Here is a 7,156-nt window from a genome sequence, read left to right on the forward strand (position 1 = left end):
AAAGTTAAACTACTATATTCTATAGCTTATTATTTCTAAATAAATAATAATAATAAATGTATTAATTAGATAACTAAAATCGCTTTATACTTCTACTTATATACTTTAAAGAAGTCTTTAATATAATCTATTATTCTCTTATATATATAAGTACTTCTTAATAATATATAGTTAACTATTATAATTAAATTATTAAATAAATTCTTCTATAATTTCTCTCTTAATAAGGCTCTTAATCTTATTATATTATTTAAATTATTATAATAAATATATATTATTACTAGAATTAAAGTTATCGATATAATAAGCTTTATTTAAATATTTTAAAAATTTTATTATAATTATAAGTATTAATCTATATACTTTAGAAAAGAAGATAAAATACTCTTACGCCTATATAAAGACTACTCTATTTTATAATCTATTAATATTATTAAGATAAATAAGATTAATTAACACTATATTAATTCTTTTAAAATTATTATTAAAATAAATAAGTAAACTTATTATCTTAATATATCTAATTATTAAAGAGTTTATCTTATATTCTTAATAATATAACTAGAATTATAACTTACTAATATTAATTCTTTTTATAAATTATTATTAAAGAAATCTAATTCTATCTATATAAAAGGCGATATTAATAACTATAAATTATATAAGCTATAATTTTTATTTAATAAGCGTATTAGATATTATAATAAAGATTAATTAATTAAATATCTAATACGATAGAAAGAATATAGTTTTAAGTATAATTAATAATATAATATTAAGTATCTAAACGATATCTCAAAATTAATAAGAGACTATAAAACCGCTATATCGAAAGACTACAAGACCAATATATCTCTATCTCCGCTATCATCTCCGCTACTAAAGCTACTATCTCCGCTATTATTATTACCTCCGCTATTAACGACGTATTTATAGAAGCCTTTCGTAATCGATTATGTTATTATACTATTACTACCTTCGCTATTAAAGTTACTATCTATAATACCTTCGCTATATTTATAGAAGCCTTTCGTAATTAATTATACTACTATGTCTATTACGAAATAAGCTATTATAATTATAATACCGAGAAGAAAGAAACTAACTATATAATTATTATTATATTTACTTACTTTATAATAACTTCTTTACTTATATACTTCTTACTTATATATATATCGAGATTACTATACTTTTTTATTAATAACATATTATTATAATAAGCTATCGTGATTATATGAATATATAATTTTATTTATCTTCATATCTATTAAGAAGTTACCTTAGTAAGAACTTTAGCTTAGTATTATAAGTAGTTACTTCTTAATAGAAGAAGAATTATCTTTATTACACACTACTCATTATATCTATATTTCCATATTACTCTCATAAATAACTTATAAATTATTAAGATTATTTTTATTATATATTTTTAAATAGTAATAAAATCGCTATTATTTTAAATATTAAATAATTTAATAATATCTCTTTTAAATTTATACTCTTTATTTTAGAGAAGAATATATATAATAATATTAAAATAATAATCTATCGTAATAATTACCGACCTATTAAAATTATTAATTATCTTAAAAATTATTTTTTCTCTTTATTTATAATTTTAGAGGAAAATCGCTAAAAGAAAGAAATAATTTTTATTAAAGATAAAGCTAATAACTTATTTAATTCTATTTAAATTTTTAAAAAAACTTAATTAATAGTTTTAGCTAATTCGAAATCTTTAAAAAAAAATTATTTAATATATTTAATAATAAAACTCTCTTTATAATATCTATAATAATATTTTTTAAATTTATTATTTATTTTATAAATAATTATAACTTAATCTTAGTGATAAGTTATTTATTTAATATTTTAAGAATATATAGAGAACTCTCTTTAGATTCTCTAGCGTTATTAATAAAAGTCTCTATTTTTAAATTTTATAAATCTTAAATCTATAAAAAGATTATATTAAACTTTTATTATAAGATATATTAAGAAATTACTATAAAGAAAAAAGTTAACTCGCTTATTATTAATAAAATTTAAACTCTAATAAATCTTTTATTAAATATATATATTTTAAAAAATTAATAGATTTATAAATTTAAATATAATTTTATAAAGAAGATTATATAATATAAAGCTCGTTAAATTATTTACGATTTTAAATAATAAAAAGAAATTAACTTTAATAAAATCTTCCGTTTTATTATTAAATCTATAAATTATAAAGTAATTTTTATATTAATAATTATTTTAGACTAAAAATTTAAATAAATAAATATTAAAATTATTTTTTTATATAGTAATATTAAAGAGATAATTTATATTATTTAATTTATTAATTTTAAAATTAAAAATTAAAAGAATAAAATATATAAGCTTATTAAGATATTTTATAATTTAAAATAATTCTCTAAAGTTTAATATAATATCTTTATAATCTATTTTAAAAAATTAAATTCTAAATTTATTATTATTAATCTTTTTAAATTTATTAATAATATTATTATTATTACTATTTATATAAATAATATTTTATTTATAAATTTTAATAAAATTAAAATATAAAATATTAAAAATAAACTTAATAAAAAGTTTAAAATAATCGATTTAGAATTTTATATCTATTATTTTAATATAATAGTTATTAAAGATTATATTAATTAAATTTTATATTTTAATTAAAAAGATTATATTAAAAAGTTTTTAGAGAAATATAATATATTAAACTCTACGCTATCGCTTACTTTTATTAATTATAATAAATTTTATATTATTAAAAATAATTTTATTTCTATTAATTAGTCTTATTATATCTATTAATTAATTATAGAATTATTTATATATATAATATTAAATATTTAATTTAATATTATATTTATTATTTTAATAATTTTTAGATATATTTTAAATCTTAATAAATTTTATTAGAAGGCTATTAAGCGTATTTTTTAGTATCTAAATAATATTAAAAATTAATAATTAATATTTAAAAGAAACTTAAAATTATTTATTAGCTATATAAATACGAATTAGATAAATAATTAAAATAATTAAAATATTTTATTTTTAATTTTATTTTTAATATAGATAATATTATTATTAATTAATTATTAAAACGATAGTCTATTATAATATTATTCTTTTATAAAATTAAATATATTAATTAGATATAAGCTATTAAAAAGATAATTTAATTATATAAACTTCTTAATTAATTTAATTCTAGCGCTAAATATATATAGATTATTATTATTTATTATAATAATTAAAGTATTATAACTTTTATTAAAAATTCTTAATTTTATATATATATTAAGTATATTAATATTTAATGTTATTATATATAGAAATAAGTTATTACTAATAATATTACTCTTAAATATATCTCTATTAAATAATAAATAATTAATAAATTTATTAAAATATTATTTAAGAATAAATTTAATTTTTTTTATATATTAATTAGATTAGAATATTATTTATAATATTATTTATTTAGAAAAACTAACTTTAACTTTAGAGAAGTTATTTTATTAATTTTTATAGTTTAAATAATTTATTTAAGTCGCTCGCCGAGTCTTAAGTTTAATATAAACTCGCTATTCTATATTAAAATAACTATTTCTTTAGCGCTATTATCGCTATCGCTATTAAATCTTTAAAGCTCTTTCGAAATATTTTTATCTATATTACTACTATTATTAATTACTATTACTAAAAATTAAATATTTAGAATTATCTTATAAGAGCCTTATAGCCGATTATAATATATAAAATAAAGAATTTCTTCTAATTATTTCTTTTAATTACTTTCACGAATATTCTTTAATCTTAAATCGATCGATTTTTAACATATATTAGACGACTTAAAAATAAAAATTCCGAAAAACCGTTTTTTAATAAAAAGTGGAATTTGATGGCAAGGGCTCGATTTGATATAATCGTTTTTAGATTTCGACTTTTTACTTTAATTACTCGACGCTAAACTTACTTTAACTATTTAACTTTAACTTTACTTTAATTATCTAACTTAAACTTTACTTTAACTATTTAACGCTAAAACTCTAGCGAAAATTAACTAAATTATTTACATCTTATCTACTTAATTTTAATACTATTAGCGTTAAACTTCGTATTTATTAAATTTCGCGTATAAAAGAATATATGCGAAGAGGAGTATTAAAATTCGAATTACGTGACTCTTGGCGTTTTAGCGATTATATAATACGCCTTAGTGTATTTATATCTAGTCGCTTTTTTTTTTATAGAACTCTATAGTTAATATAACTAAGTATTCTATCTTATATTTTAATAGATTATAAATCTAAGCTCTATCTAATAACTATTTTAATTATTTTATAATCTATCTATTATCTATTAATTATTTTTAAAAAATTAGATTAAAAAATAGTCTAAGAAGATAAAGAATATTAATAAGAATTAACTTCTTCTTTTTATTATCGATAATAATACTAAAGTATACTTTATTAATATTAATAGAAATAAAAAAATCCGCGATACTCTTAATTAGATAAATATTATTAACTTTAAAATTAAAAGAATAATATTTAATAAAGATATCTTAATAAAGAGTAGAGTATTATAAATAGATATAATTTAGAGCTTATTATATAGATAAGCTATCGAATTTAGCTATATATATAATATACGTTTCTCTTTTAATATTAATAGAATTATAATAATATTTTTTATTAAACTTATAATCTCTATTCTTATTCTTTTTATTATTAAATTTAAAGTTATTATTTTAAATATTACCTCTATTATTATTATCGCTAATATTTTTATTTTAACTCTTTTTATTAAATTAATTATACTTTATTTTAATATAATAATACTTCTTATAATAAATATAATATTTAATTTACTTTTAAATTATATAACTATTAAAATTAAATATAATTTTTTTCTATAATTTAATAATAATAATAAAGCTTAAATTATTTAAAATAAAATAATAAAGGTGCTAAGTAATAAAGATATAATTAAATTTAATATACTTAAAAAATAAGTTAATAATTATCTAAATAAATTAAATAATAATATATTTTAATAAAAAAGTAAGCTCTATATTTATCTTATTTATCGATTAATAATTTTAAATATAATAAATAAAATAGATATTATAAATCTTATCTAATTTGATATAAAAGAGAAAAATAAAAAAGTTAATTTTTAATTTTAATTTAAATAATATATTAATAATATTAATATAAATACTTTTAAAACGAGCTATGAAATTCGATATATCTTTATATTAATTAAGATTTAATTTAAATAATTAATAATAGAAGTTATTAAGAGTATTAAAATTTTTAGATTTATTATTAATAATAATAGCTTTTTATAAAAGATAAGTATTAATTTCGCTTTTTAAATTTAATAGTAAATTATTATTAAAATAACTTTAAATAATATTAATATCTAATTTATATCTTAGCTTCTATTTAGTAATTTTATTTTTAATAATATTAATAAATCTTATAATTTTAATATTAAATATATTTTTAATTAAAATAAAAATTATAGAATAATCTTTTTATTTAATTTTAATAAATTTAATAAAATATTACGCTATAAAATATTAATATATATCTTATTACTATATTTAAAGATTTTTAAATTTTTTAAATTTAGCGATATAGAGAGATAGCTCGCTAAACTTTATATTTAAATTAATTTCTTTTAATATAATTTTAACCTCGATATATTATTTAGAGCGCGAAGAGATTAAAAATTTATAAAAAAATTAAATTTAATAGATTATACGATAATATTAAAAAAATCTTTACTATTAATTAATTTAAAAGATAACTTATAAGTTAAATTATTAAGAGTTATAAAGTTATTAAAGAGATAAATAAATATATAATTACGTCCTTAACTTTCTAAATACTTTTTAAATTAATATTAAATTTTATTTAATATTTAATTATATCGAAAGAAGTTACGCTTAAAGATATATCTATTCGTATATACTTTATTATATAATATATAAAATTATTTTTAAAAGATATCTAGAGGTATAATAAGCGCGTATAATCTATAGTAGCTTTTAAACTTATCTTAAACTATAAGGGGCGTTAATGAATAATTACGTCTAAAGTATTTAATATTACCTTAACTAATATAATTAAATAAAGGATTTTTTTAAGATATAATTAAATTTAAAGATAATTAGATAGATATAGAGTCTATATTAAATAAAAAATCTAAAAACTCTTTATATTCTTTACTTTACGCGATAATTATATTCTTTATTAATTAAATATTTAATTATTAATTTAATAATCTATTAATTAAGCGATTAATAATATTAATATAATAATATTTTATTATAATCTATTTAGCTAATATAGCTATATTTCGATTAAAAATTAAAAATACTTTTTTATATATTATCTCTTTTATAATTATATTATTTTTATTTATAGATTTAATATTTTATAAATAAAATTAATATTATTTAAAGTGCTTAATTAATTAATTAATTTAATACTTAAGCTCTTTATCTTAATTCTCTACTTTTTAATATAATAATTAGAAATAATAATAGCGAGATTATTATAAAAATTATAATTATTATATAATAAATATAATTTATTATTTAAAGATCGATAAAGCTTAAAAAGTATTATTAAGTTATTTTAAAGTAAATCAATTAGATATCTAATATTACGATAATAATATTAAGCGATATAATATTATAATAAAGCTTTTCTCTATTTTTTAAATATTTAATTAATAAGCTAGCTAGCTTATAAATAATATATTAAATAAATATCCTATAATCTAAATTTATAATCTATTAAAAGTAATAGATGAAATACTTAATTAATTAGATTTAACTGTAGAGAGTATTACGAATACATATATCGCTAAGCCTCGACAAACCTTCCTCGCCTCGGCAAACCTTCCAATTTAGTTAGGTGACACATTTCGATATAATTAAGATATTTCTAGAATTCTAATCTTAAATCGTAATTCGAAATTCTTATTAAAATTATAAGTAATCTTTTTTAAAATACTCGATATAAATTTACTTTACTCGATAATCTATTATTCTTAGACTAATAATATTAATAAATATATAAATTAGATAGCTAAAATAGCCTTAAGATAC

The sequence above is a fragment of the Letharia lupina genome, assembly GCF_014066315.1.
Source record: "Letharia lupina isolate WasteWater1 chromosome Unknown contig_7, whole genome shotgun sequence".
Taxonomy (NCBI): domain Eukaryota; kingdom Fungi; phylum Ascomycota; class Lecanoromycetes; order Lecanorales; family Parmeliaceae; genus Letharia; species Letharia lupina.